Raw genomic sequence first — 14660 nt, 5'->3', positions numbered from 1 at the left:
TTTACCATTATTTTAGAATATTTGAAGCAAAAGCCTCTTCTGGCCTAGTGTAAAATGAAAACAGCCATTGGAGAAGGCACCTGGGAGTGACCCTTATCTGGACAGGTTAGTAGAGAGTATGGGCTGCTTTTTGGCTCTATTTTACAGGCCTCACAACTTTTTTTTATATTGTTGTGTGCCTTGAAGAGTATTTTATTGACAAAATAAAATTGCAACTGAGGGTTTACCCTTAAAGGAGAACACAACGAACAAATAAGCAAAAGAAAATGAACCTAATGCCCTGCTGTGCCTGCCTGTACAAGGTACATCTGATAGATGGGGGAACTAATGCATTTACCCAGTCCCAAAACAATAGAAATAATGCTGTCTATTCTACATTGTGCACTTTAAAATTCAAACAATCAAACAGTCCACTCCAGTGAACAATTAGATAACAGATCAAAAATAATTAAAAAAAAAGAGTCCCAAGCAACACACATCCTTCAGTTTTAAAAAAAAGTCATACAAGGCTCTTGCCAAGTAACTGGACCAAGACCAGAAGTATCATCCCACTTCAAGCATGACTGGTTCTACACCTCCCTCACATGGCTGTCAGCCCAATCCTGAAACAAGGTGTCTTCACCCATGTCTTACCATCTCTGATCTCCATGTCTTTTTTTTTCTTTTCTTGTTCTTTTCCCTTTCCTTCAGATCGCATGCTCATCATCCAGCCCTCATGCTACTCAGGGACTGAATTTTGCCTTCTCCTCCCTTCTCAATCTCTCGTAGTAAGCAGTTCAGAATACTGTGCTGCGTAAACTCCTCCTCATCCTCACCCCCGTCCTTACCTTCACCCTCAACCTCCTTACTCTCAGACTCTGTGTTAATAACCGCAGTCGTCAAAGAGACCCACACTCCTCCTACTCTAGCAGTTATCAATTATCAGTTCTTAACTCCAGCCCATCTCACTTACTTCTCACTGGCATTCCTCTCCCCAGTGCCCCTCTCTTAACATCTCCAGAAAGCCAACACACACTCACTCACACACATGCATCTGGGCTGCTCACAGCATCATACCTGCAGCGCCCACCTCACTTGGTACTTATGGGTACACACAGCAAGCTAATTAAATACAGGGATTTGGGGTACATCCTGCCACAGTGACATCTTGCTATCCCCACTGACTGCAATTACAGCATTGCTTGTTTTCCAGGTTCTTGATCTTCCAGTAGTTGACATTGAGTAGTCTGAACATTTCCTTTTCTCCTGATTCTAATTCTTTTCAAAACAGCTGCTAATCTGTGTAGTCAGTGTACCCCAGCCCCATATTGTTTATCAACCTGGATTCATACTAGATTACATTATTATTATTATTATTAAGCCTCCCCCATTCCTCTTTCATTATGCTTATGTCATCCTTAACAAAGCCACTTCCAGGTATCTCTCCAGCATTACCACACCTGACATCTCAGCCAGGAAGTGTGCCAAAAGGCCTCCTGGCCAGGACTGCGTAAAGCACACTGCAGTCCTAATCTTACTTATGCCTGACTTTACAATCTTTATCAAATTAACTTCAGACATATGTAGTAAGATACCTGAAGAAATTATGCTCTGGTGAATGGCTTTGTTGTCTTATGGACATTATAATAAACATTTTGGTTTTTACCTAATTATTTTACATAAAAGTGTCAAACCATGCTTTTGAAAGCGGGTAGAACAATTGATGATGCATATTGTACAGCAGGACTATAATCAAGAAACATCTGGTTGTTCATTTCTTTGAATTATTTGGTCATTGAGCAAAATGTCCCACCTCCCAATTCAGATGGGCTTTTTACATGTGTTTAATATAAACAGAAACAGAAGGGTAGCATAATGTTTAGAATTATTGCCCCATATCTTCAAGGATCTGGGTTCACTTCCCAGCCATGGGAACTGTCTTTCATTGGATTGGCTGGCCCAGAGCTGACTCAGATTGGAATGGCCAATAAGGGGAGGCAGCTTGATGACTGAGGTCTCCAGGACTCTGAACAAATCCAAATTATATTATGTAATATCAGCTACTGTTGAATTCTGCTCTGTACTTGTAGTATTTCTATTGCACTGTTACATTGTTTGGAGGATTACTTGTGTTCTTTTACAGGTATGTGTATTGTATTGCCCCCCTTTTTTGACACCCACATACCTGGAAAGTGACACCCAACATACCTGGAAAGTGATATCTCTTTGAACTGCCTTTCTCAAGGTTTCTTCCAGTTTTTCCCTATTAGGGTTTATTGGGGGTTGTGAGTTTTTTCTTTTTCTTGTCTTCTTAGAGAGTCAAGGCTGAGGGGCTGTCAAAAGGCAGGTCCTGTTAAAGCCCATTGCAGCACTCATTGTGTGATTTTGAGGCTATACAAAAATAAATTGTATTGTATTGTATTACGTGAGTTTGATCATCTTCACTATGATGTTTGTTTTCGTCACTTATATCAAAGATATATTTGTTAGGTCAACTGATGGCCGTGTGTGTGAATAAGTGTGACCTGCGACTGGTGCAGAATATTGTAACTCCTATCTACACTGTAATGGAGAAACTGATTCAGAAAATCTGGATGGATGGATATTTATCAGCTTCAGATCCTGCAATTAATTGAATCTACTCAGCTATTTTGGTCCACAGTTGCGTACGTGTTTATCAGTTGAGAAGAAGATCAACATTTTAGATTGGAACTGAGCAGATAATACTGAAGGGCAGGGAAAGAGAATATAATTATATTTTTGTTTGTCTCTTAGTTCTACATCAGTACAGCTTTTCACATGCTGTAACCTTTGAACTGACAGTAACAAATGCTGCATTAAAGTAATGAAATATTGATGAAGCCAAGGCATGAATGAGTTTTTATTGAGTCAGGCAAGAATGAAGAGAGTCTCAGATGAGTAATATTCCGAAGATGGAAAAAAAGACACATTGTAGATATTATTGATGTGAACATCAAAAAAGTTTTATTTTAAATGCAAATTTAGTTAAGGACATTTCTTGTTTGTTAACAGGATAACAGCCCAGAATTCATATGCAGCAGGTGATGAAATAATCAGATCAGTTATAGTAATTGAGTGGCTAGGATGGAATGGAAGCTGAAAGGCGCCGAAACCCCAAGGACTTAAACTGAATAGGCCTGATTGAAAGAGGTGCCTTCTCACATGAACATAATTGTAAATTCAGAAATTCATGGTTTTTTTAATATTGTCAAATGAGGCAGATGTTTTTTTTATCTTTCAACCTGTCTTAGTCATTCTATATGTTTTTTCTTCTCTTACTGTATATTAAAGAACAAAGCAATGTCATTTATTGACACTGAATTTTTAAGTCAGGAGGTTTGCACCTGCTTGGGAAAATCTCTGAAAATGAATAAAGTAAACAGCAAAGACAACTACAGATAGTAATAATAATGGTGCCCTTCACATACCAGTAAGGAGAGGCCATTCAGCCCATGACTGCTTTTTCATCTCTGTTCACTCAAGTTGTGCATTATAAACTTCAGTTTTGAAAGTGTCCAAAATATTATTAATGTATACTATTCAAATGCACCATTGGGCTACTTATTCCTTGGTATCTGTTATGCTCTGTACTGTGAAAACAGCTGGACCCTTCATAATTTTAAACATTTCTGTGGTGTCACCACGTAATTTATGTTTACATAGGTTGTAAATGTTGAAATTTTACTCTTTCCTCATAGCTCATTTCACTGGGATCATTGTAGCAGCTCGCCTCCAAACTCTGTCTACTGTTGTTACATCTTTAATGTATGGAGACTAAAGTTGCACACAATACTTCAGATGAGGTCTCAAATGTGATTTTAAAAATAACCTCCCTTAATGTGTACTGCCTGTGTGTGAGCTAACGTCCTATTAGCCTTCTTAGTCACTTGATCTGTACATACTGTAAGGTTGTGGAGTGTGATGAGTCTAGCAGGACTCCAAAATCCTCCTCTTAAGCCATACATTGTATTTATCTTTATATTTTTGGATATCAACATTTATATTTCTTTGCATAAACCTAATTGTCAAATATCTGCCAATACTAAATTCTTTTCTTGTCTATCTGTAATGATTTTGATGACTCCAGGGTGTACGTCAGTCCACCTAGTTTAATGTCATTTGAAAATTTCATCAGTTTATTACATTTTAATGTAGGTCATTTATATCAGTTGGAAAGTGTAGCAGTCCCAAACCTGCTCCACGAGGTAACCCGCATGTAATATTACCTAATTCTGAAAAGCTGTACTGCCTTTAACTCATTGCTAAGCAGATGGTTAACAACTCTGAATTGCTCTCTCCTATAAGGACAGAAGAAGTAAAGGATGAACAAAGACAAGACTCATTATTATTTAGTTTCTAATCAATGTTTTATATTACCAGAAAATGTATTTCTTTATTATCTTAGATTGAACTTTAGTATGCAGTGGAATTGTCATAGAAATTAGTATTATTTGTAGACAATCTCCTGCTTGCTAAACTATTATTCTAAAATTGAGGTGATGGTGACTGTCTATGATAGAATGAATTAACGAACGAACAAACAAACTTTATTTGTCCACACAGATAGATTGAAACTTTAGGTCAAAAAAAAAATTAGTAAGGAATGATCCATCAAGTACTTCAATGTAAATTAAACTTTAGTGTTGTCACAGGATATATTTTACAATGTATTGTAATGCAACCAATTGTACTGTATGACAAAATAGAATCAAGAACATTGACTTATATAATATTTAATATGAACAGAAACAAATGTAGAGTAAAATGAACAGGAAAGTCAACTGAACATTTTAAATAATTTTCAATTTCAGACAAAACACACATGGTCAAACAAATTAAACAAGCTGCACCAATACACAAATTGGTATGGAGTGGTTTAATGCTTCTGTACACATTTGTAGCAGTCTGGTGCTGCTAAGATTCACACCGTCGATAAGACAGTGATTTATTTTTTATTTTTGGTGGAGATTCCAGGGACACACCCAGCCTTGGCCCGATCCGCACACACTCACAAGCAGAGACAAAAAAGCAACTGGTAATAAAACAACAATTAAAGAATGTATTAAACACTAATAAACAAAATATAACTACATGCTAAACAATTCCACCTCAATTCCCCTTACAGCAATGTATAATAAATACAAACAAAACACAAACAAAAACCACTCACTATAAAGTCCATGGAAAATGGCAACTGATGGAATGCAATGATGGAGGTAGATAGTTCAGAGATCAGCACGTTGATTGAGAAAATAAAGATAGTCCTACTGGTATTTCCTAATGAAATGAAGATGGGTGAATGGGATCAGGAGCGCTCCTTTTTTCACAGGATGACAACAAATCCTCAGACAGTCCTCATGTGCAGGAAGACACCAGACAGACCATAGTCCAGAACAAGAGATAATCCAGGACAAAACAAGAATCCAAGAAGATTTTAATTTAATTAAGACCTGACCCACTTTTTCTTTGTTTCTTCTCCTCCAGGATGATTCAATCCCAATCACGGATCCACAGCCGCATGACCAACCTGAGGAGATTATCAGTGCCTTGTCTGAAGGAGGGAGCTGAGGCGGAATGACTAATGAAGTCACTGCTTGCTTGATGTGTTTGTGTGTTATAGAGTGGTAGCTTCCGCTTCAATAAATATACTTGCCATTCCTGTTTGATGTTTTTAATAAAGCTGATTATTCTGAAGATTGAGACTCAGCCTCATGTTTTTGGGGAGTGTCACAATATACTGTGTATGTGTTATATATATATATATATATATATATACATATACATACATACACACATATATATATATATATATATACATACACACACATATTATATATATATATATATATATACACACACACATATTATATATATATATATATATATACAGTGCATCTGGAAAGTTTCACAGCGCATCACTTTTTCCACATTTTCTTATGTTACAGCCTTATTCCAAAATGGATTAAATTCATTTTTTTCCTTAGAATTCTACACACAACACCCCATAATGACAACGTGAAAAAAGTTTACTTGAAGTTTTTGCAAATTTATTAAAAATAAAAATGAGAAATCACATGTACATAAGTATTCACAGCCTTTGCTCAATACTTTGTTAATGCACCTTTGGCAGCAATTACAGCCTCAAGTCTTGTTGAATATGATGCCACAAGTTTGGCACACCTATCCTTGGCCAGTTTCGCCCATTCCTCTTTGCAGCACCTCTCAAGCTCCATCAGGTTGGATGGGAAGCATCGGTGCACTGCCATTTTAAGATCTCTCTAGAGATGTTCAATCAGATTCAAGTCTGGGCTCTGGCTGGGCCACTCAAGGACATTCACAGAGTTGTCCTGAAGCCACTCCTTTGATATCTTGGCTGTGTGCTTAGGGTCGTTGACCTGCTGAAAGATGAACCGTCGCCCCAGTCAGTGGTCAAGAGTGCTGTGGAGCAGGTTTTCATCCAGGATGTCTCTGTACATTGCTGCAGTCATCTTTCCCTTTATCCTGACTAGTCTCCCAGTTCCTGCCGCTGAAAAACATCCCCACAGCATGATGTTGCCACCACCATGCTTCACTGTAGGGATGGTATTGGCTTGATGATGAGCGGTGCCTGGTTTCCTCCAAACGTGACGCCTGGCATTCACACCAAAGAGTTCAATCTTTGTCTCATCAGACCAGAGAATTTTCTTTCTCATGGTCTGAGAGTCCTTCAGGTGCCTTTTGGCAAACAACCGGGCGGGCTGCCATGTGCCTTTTACTAAGGAGTGGCTTCCGTCTGGCCACTCTACCATACAGGCCTGATTGGTGGATTGCTGCAGAGATGGTTGTCCTTCTGGAAGGTTCTCCTCTCTCCACAGAGGACCTCTGGAGCTCTGACAGAGTGACCATCGAGTTCTTGGTCACCTCCCTTACTAAGGCCCTTCTCCCCCGATCGCTCAGTTTAGATGGCCGGCCAGCTCTAGGAAGAGTCCTGGTGGTTTCAAACTTCTTCCACTTACGGATGATGGAGGCCACTGTGCTCATTGGGACCTTCAAAGCAGCAGAAATTTTTCTGTAACCTTCCCCAGATTTGTGCCTCGAGACAATCCTGTCTCGGAGGTCTACAGACAATTCCTTTGACTTCATGCTTGGTTTGTGCTCTGACATGAACTGTCAACTGTGGGACCTTATATAGACAGGTGTGTGTCTTTCCAAATCATGTCCAATCAACTGAATTGACCACAGGTGGACTCCAATGAAGCTGCAGAAACATCTCAAGGATGATCAGGGGAAACAGGATGCACCTGAGCTCAATTTTGAGCTTCATGGCAAAGGCTGTGAATACTTATGTACATGTGCTTTCTCAATTTTTTTATTTTTAATAAATTTGCAAAAATCTCAAGTAAACTTTTTTTCACGTTGTCATTATGGAGTGTTGTGTGTAGAATTCTGAGGGAAAAAATGAATTTATCCATTTTGGAATAAGGCTGTAACATAACAAAATGTGGAAAAAGTGATGTGCTGTGAATACTTTCCGGATGCACTCTATATATATATATATATATATATATATATATATATATATATATATATGTAAATAAAAGGAACATTTAATAAGGTAAGACAAAATGTAGTTGACTTTGAATCAGGAATCAACATGGATGAAGCCACAAAGAATGATATTGGCCTTCTTTGGGACATCCACTAAAAAAAAAAACTAAAACAAAAAAAGCTGGCAAAGATAGCAGAAGCAAAATGTTTTTATTTTATGTCAACAGTAGTTACATTAATGTTTTGTTAGAAATTTCCTTTTTTGGTGTCTGTTCTTTTCAAAAAACTCACAGTGTCACAATATTCTGACACAAACGCAATATAGAAATAGTGACATTCTTCATGAAAGTTAATGTTATATCAATTTGCAAAGCCGCAAGCACTAAGAAGCAATTAAGAAAAAGAAAAAAAATCTGAACTACCAAGTGCTTAAGACATACGGTATGTTTTTTTCTTAATGAATTCTTTGTAAAATTAAATTTTCATTTTCTAACATTTTTTTTTAATCTTGATTTTGTTATTCCACTTTACACTATTCCATTCTAAATGTTGTCAAAGATGGCAGTGATTTGCCATACTTTCATAAAATGATGATCTAATAGAGAAAGTACTGCTCACGAAATGCTTCACAAACAAAATGGCACCCAGCTGGACTTCTGTATGGGCCAACTTAGACTGCAGTCCTGGGCCCCATGGGCTACAGGAGCCTCAAAATTAATTAACTAGTATGAAAAATATTTGTACTTTGTTTTTCAAAGAAATATTCCTTCCTCTAGACTGGCTGATCATGTCCTCATTATCCTCATTACTGTTATTTCTGAGGTAATTTGTCCAAGGCTTGCCACATGCACACTGTCGTCCTTGAGTTAACTTGTTTCCAGTGAACAGCTGCAATTGAGATGGTCTTTGGAGCAGTGGGATAGGCAGAAAGGCCCTTCAAAACATGAAGCACACGAAGAAGAAAGTGATTTGTTATGTTAGTGACAGTTCTTCAGAGCTGGCCAGTGGCCTCATTATACAGTATATTCCAGGTCTAGTGATGGTGAACCACATAGAGATGACAACTTTGTTCAAATGGTGAACTCTAATCCCATTTCTGACTATATGTGGAGAAACAAGAGCTTTGGGTGTCTTTCCAAACTGATCTCCAGCACGCAAGACATATGTGTTAGATATTGATGATCCCTTACAGAATTTTAGTCTGTTTATAAGTGAGCACCAATTAGAAGTAATTGTGACTAAGTCCAGAAGTGCACATACAGCAGCTGATCCAGCGGTATACACTGAGGTCAAAATACAGGTGCACATGTGGACTGATGGCAGTTGGGGCAGGCTACTAGTTTTCTTTCCAATTAGTGTATATAATTCGAAATGTTGAGGTTGAGATGTACTGTTCAATGAATCTGTCATTTGAAATACCTTATGGATAGCAGATCCTAAGTGAAAACACGTCAGCTTATTTCTCAGGTGTTTGCAAATTTTTACCTTTTATTTCACATGCTAGTGAGAAACCCCTTTTTGAAAATAAAATCTTTCTTTGTGCACTGGTAGAGAGATTCACTAGGTCTACATCTCTGAGCAGAATGTTGTTGTAGACAAATCATTTATAGTCTGGAAAAGTTGTTTGGCAATGAAGCAATATAAACTGTGCAGTTATGTTGGATGTTGGATGCGTCTCTGCTGAACAGCAGGTATAGTTTATTGGTGGCTTGACAAAAGAGTATGCAAACTGGCAATAAAGCCTGCTGATGTGTTTTTATTTTTAATTTATTTAATTTTTTTAAACTTATGACTTTTTTTCTTAGTTTTACCATAATAGCTGAAAATTCCTGATATTATGAAAATAAATGGTTGCCACAATAACATTTTTAAAATTTTCCCTTCTATCTCCTTCATTTTCTGTCTCCGACAAGATGGTTGAAGCATCAGACTCTCATTGTTTTTAATATTTGACATGGCATAGTGTGTTCTGACTATCCAGAATCATCCATCCACCCATCCATCCATCCAACGCGCTATATCCTAACTACAGGGTCACAGGGGTCCGCTGGTGCCAATCCCAGCCAACACAGGACACAAGGCAGGAAACAAATCCCGAGTAGGGCACCAGCCCACCGCAGGGCGCACACCCACCCACACACCAAGCACACATTAGGGACAATTTAGGATCGCCAATGCACCTAACCTGCATGCCTTTGGACTGTGGGAGGAAATTGGAGTACCTGAAAGAAACCCACGCAGACGCGGGGAGAACATGCAAACTCCACGCAGGGAGGACCTGGGAAGCAAACCCAGGTCTCCTTACTGAGAGGCAGCAGCGCTACCACTGCGCCACCATGCCACCTTTCCAGAATCACGATCAGGTAAAACTTGCCCCTTTGGTACATTTTATTGCTAAATTTTGTGAGGTGTTCTCATTTGAAGCAATTGGTCATCCATTTGAAAATATGATGGCTGCCTCACAAACTTTCATAAAGATGTGTCTCTGAAGACTACAAACTGCCTTTCATTTAATTTGTGTAATGAATGTGTTTAAAACTTCAGACAATCATTCATCATCATCATATATGCTTTGAGAATATGCTATAAATAAAAAATGAAGAAGTCATCCAACGTCTCCATTTGCTTATTTAGTGAATGCAGTTTTCTCTGGGAGACCAATTAAATTAATCCACAAAGGACAACCCACAAGTTTAAACAGTAAATTATTAAATAACATATATTAATATAAATTATTTTCCATCAGAAATTATTTATTTAGCTAGCTGTTTTGTGGCCTGCTGAAAGCAAAAAAAAAAGCCCTTAAAGTTATTTTCAAGAGGCATTCCTTTCCTACCCACAGCAAGGTAATGGCTACAGTTTGTGAGCCTTTATGTCAATTATGGGGTAAGTGACACCATTTTTTATGTAAATGCCTTACAGAAACTGGTTACACATATAAAGGATTTAAATATTTTCCAATCTATTTACCCACATGTCCTCTCAATTGCGCTGCCTGCATACACTCAAAAACTGTTTATAGACATGCAGTCATTTATCAAACTGTCCATTTTTGCATGCAGCTACAGACAGGGACCTGTTCATCCAATTCAATCCAACAGAAAAAAGTACAAGTGTCAAAAAATAAATAATAAAAGCAAATGTACAAATCATACAGCCAGTTTTTCATCTGTATCTGAATTAGAAGTTTTAAACATCCCCTGCTATCAAGTTCAGGCTGACCTTTCCATGTAGTTCATAGTGGAAGCAGTAAGCCCCCCCTCAGTAGAACAAACAGAAGCCAACAGTATAGTTTTATCAGATTAAATTCTCCAACATTAACTAGTTCTTAAGAAACATTTCGATCTTTATTATGCTAAGCTGTAATGATGCATAACCGACACTACATGCGAAAACACTTAATAAGAAATTAATCTTACATTTGTAAGGATTTTACCTGGGAAGGGAAAAGTAGAAATAGGGGAAAGGCAAAAATGTAATCAAGGAGAGGGCAAGACAGTCATATACCAGAAAAGGGCATGAAAATTGAATTAGTGAAACAGAAGATCCAGGCATAGTCAAAACAAAGAAGATCAAAAGCCAAAAATACTAACGCTAATGTTAAGAGACATGCAATGTGTCTAAAGATTTTTGTGAGCATCACGAGACCAGGAGATGCCTCATTAGACAAAGTCATAGTAAGGAACAGGAATGGATCAAAAATGGGAGCTCAAAATCAAACAAAAAACCATGAATTGAAAGGGCAAAACATAAATCAGGAGCTGAAGTCAAAAGAAGTCAGAAACTCCAAAACAAACCTTTTACTTGGACCTACGTGAATAAGAAACTAACTATGACTAATGAGAATCGAAACATAGAGTACCAACTAAGGGAATAACATACTGCAAGATCATCTTGTCTTTACCGGGTAATTGTACTGACCACCCACAGTACCAGCAGTTTCAAGTAGGATAGAATCATGCGATAAAACATAATACTAATAACGAGCTAAGGCTGAAACCAGGAAAATGAGACTCACATAAGTAATGGAAAGGCCATAAAATGGCGACTCCCTGTTAAGTGCCAATTTGTGCAGGACCGAAGGTTTTGACGCGTTAAACTACTCGTAACATCTTCCATCTGATTTAAAGAACTTTATTACAAAGCACAGGCAAATAAAATAATGTAATAAACTTATTAAATTTGGCCAAACATATTTCCAAAATTGCTATTTCCTTTACTTGAAACCTATGTAATTATATCCAACAAAAGCGGTCAAAAAATTGTTGCTCCTTGTATTGCTCAAATTTGACCCAACCCCCCCTTTAATGGAATTAAAGCTAGAAGCAGGCAAGAGCGGCATTTGGGGGTGGTGAGTAGGGCCCCGCTTTTGAGGTCCGTTTGTCCCGTTCGAGCGGATTTGTCAAGTTATCTTCTCCAGTATATATATGCAGTATATTTGAGATGCTTCTAAGAGGAACCATTTTAAAATCCCTCTTCGAGGTCAATTTCTGTACCTGTATGTCTTTGAAAACATTCCATAGTCCGAATATTAATGCACAAAAACATGTAGTGCTAATGATAACCGGGTGACATGACATCAACAAGAGTTATGACTATGAAATCCTGCATATCGAGATTCTGAGTATACTTGCAATTTGGGTAATTTTCTAGAAAAGGCCCTACCAATATCCACATGACACCACATTGCATTTCGCACTGTCATGGTATTGTCATGAATTATGAATTGCACTTTTTTAATAGATTATATCATTATATTTTAATAAAGTCCTTGCAAAAATTTAGCTGAATACTGTAATGAGAAAATCCAGTGTATGTTGACATTATTTTTATTAAATTCATGCTTAAGTTTATACAGTCCACACATACCGGTAAAAGCTTTTGTCCCACGTGGGGTTGGTCAGCCCCAGGCCTCACACACCCCTAATACCACCTCTGGAAGCAGGACACATTAATGGACCACCTACTTAATATACACAAAGGCATGACTAATCAACTAATACTCACATTTATATACAGGAATTTACCTATTATTACGCAAATGGCTGTTATAGGACGTGACGTTAAATCGTGGAAAAAGAGTCAAATAACAGAATATTTCATATTCTACACCAAAACATGAGACATGAATCAAAGTAGAAGAACAGAAAACATTTTATACTAAGAGAGATCTTTAACAACAATGACGCTAGAGTTTTAAGTTTTGAATGAGCTCACAAACTAGGATAGTAAAGGAGCATATAACACTGATGTTTATACGGTTGTGGTAATTACATCACACATCGCGCACTCCTGGACATCTTGCCTAGAAACAGCCTGGTGGCTACCCTGCATTACAAACAGCAAACAATGGCAGAGCTGATAATTAAAACAAAATGGCACATCAGGAAGACTTATGTCAAAATTAATGACTTCAAAAGCATTCCTAAATCAAAAAAACAGACCAGATCATTTAATTCCTTGACCTCTAAAACTGCCAAAACAATAACTGCAATTATTCTTAGAGGCTAAGGAAAGGGCTGTAAAAAAAGTAGTGAATAAAAATAAAACCAAAGTCTAGATCATCATAACAGTAATGTCTGTGACATCAGTGCTGCAATGATCGGGTCACGTGTTACATCAAGACTGTATCACAAAAACAAGACAGTAATCAAAATAAACTTTGTCAAAACAACTCAAAGCAAAAAGTAAACCATAAAATAAACCTTGAGTTAAAACATAGACAAAAACATACATATAAATGGTGCTCAATACTACAAGTCACTTGGTATCAATTTCCCCACTCACACATTAGGTCAGGTCAGGTTAGGGAGCATGCACTGGTACAGCACGTTTATTACACCCACCGCATGATGAAACAGCTCAGGATTCTGGTTGGTAGCCCCCCAGGCAGACACATGGTCCATTCCCGCCCTCCAGAAATGACCATCTATCTGCCACAGCTAGGTGTTATGTGGGCATCCCCTTAGCCTGGGCCAGCCACTCGGGTCCACAACAATAAGAACCTAAGTCACACTATAATGAAATTTGTTTTTACTCATTATGAGAAACTAATCAACATTAGGATACCATCATTTTTATGCTATCATCTCTTATAGGGGGAGCAACATGACACTATCATGGGACCTCTGCATCACTGATCAGCAATAGGCAGAGGTACTATAAACATCTATTCAAAATGGTCACAAAATGGCGGTGACCATCCAAGTTAAAACACAAAATAGCACTGTGGTGACATCACTACCATAAGAAAATAATTATTAATTAAACTATTAATTAAAAAGATAGTGTAACTCAAATCCATGGCATAATAAGTAAACATGGCAGTGTTTTACATACAGTTTGACGTGTCCACTCATAACACTCTGTTTTCACTTTAGTACCAGGGCTTAAAGTTGTAAGAAGTTTTATTTTCAACTTATTTTATGGAAATTTTACAGGTGTACAAAAGAGCAGCATGTAAGAGTTTTAATTTGTTTATTACATCATTATACTCCAAGTGTCTACAATTTGTGCTTGTAGTTTGTGTGAAGCACACTTATGCTTGAATCAGTAGAGAAGTCACACTGTCACTTGAGTGGAATCAAACTCCACCACACCAGATATCTCCATATTTCTAATACTTGGTTAAACATCTGATGTGATAATTGAGTGTTATGAATCCAGTCTTCTAAAACTAAATTTAGTAGTGCATTTATTGTAAAAAATTACCTGTTTTTTGTAATGTAATTTTAGTTATTTTTGAACACATTACTTTTAAGAAAGGAAGACTGTGGAGGTAAAGTCCATGTTTGACTAGTAAAACTTGCTGATTGTGGTGGTAGAAAGTAGGCTGCTGGTCAGACATGCTGTACTGCTTCGTAAGAAAATGAAGTCTGAAGGCAAATTGATCAAAAAAATAAACAGTCAAAAATAGGAAGTGGTCAAAAGCCAGGGAACAAAAACAATACAGATATACCAAAATCCAAAACTTTCACCAAAAATCAAAATCAAAGCTTTGTTCAAACTTCAGTATCCATAAACATTTTAAATCAACAGCTATCCAAAATTTTGGATGCTAGGTTCAGTGTGGCATTGTCTTAAATACTCTCCTGGGGCCTCATTCATAACGCTGTACGTAGAATTCACACTAT

This window comes from Erpetoichthys calabaricus, chromosome 14 (assembly GCF_900747795.2).
Source record: "Erpetoichthys calabaricus chromosome 14, fErpCal1.3, whole genome shotgun sequence".
Classification (NCBI taxonomy): domain Eukaryota; kingdom Metazoa; phylum Chordata; class Cladistia; order Polypteriformes; family Polypteridae; genus Erpetoichthys; species Erpetoichthys calabaricus.
The sequence above is the reverse complement of the archived record's forward strand: the minus strand, read 5'-3'. Positions refer to the sequence as shown.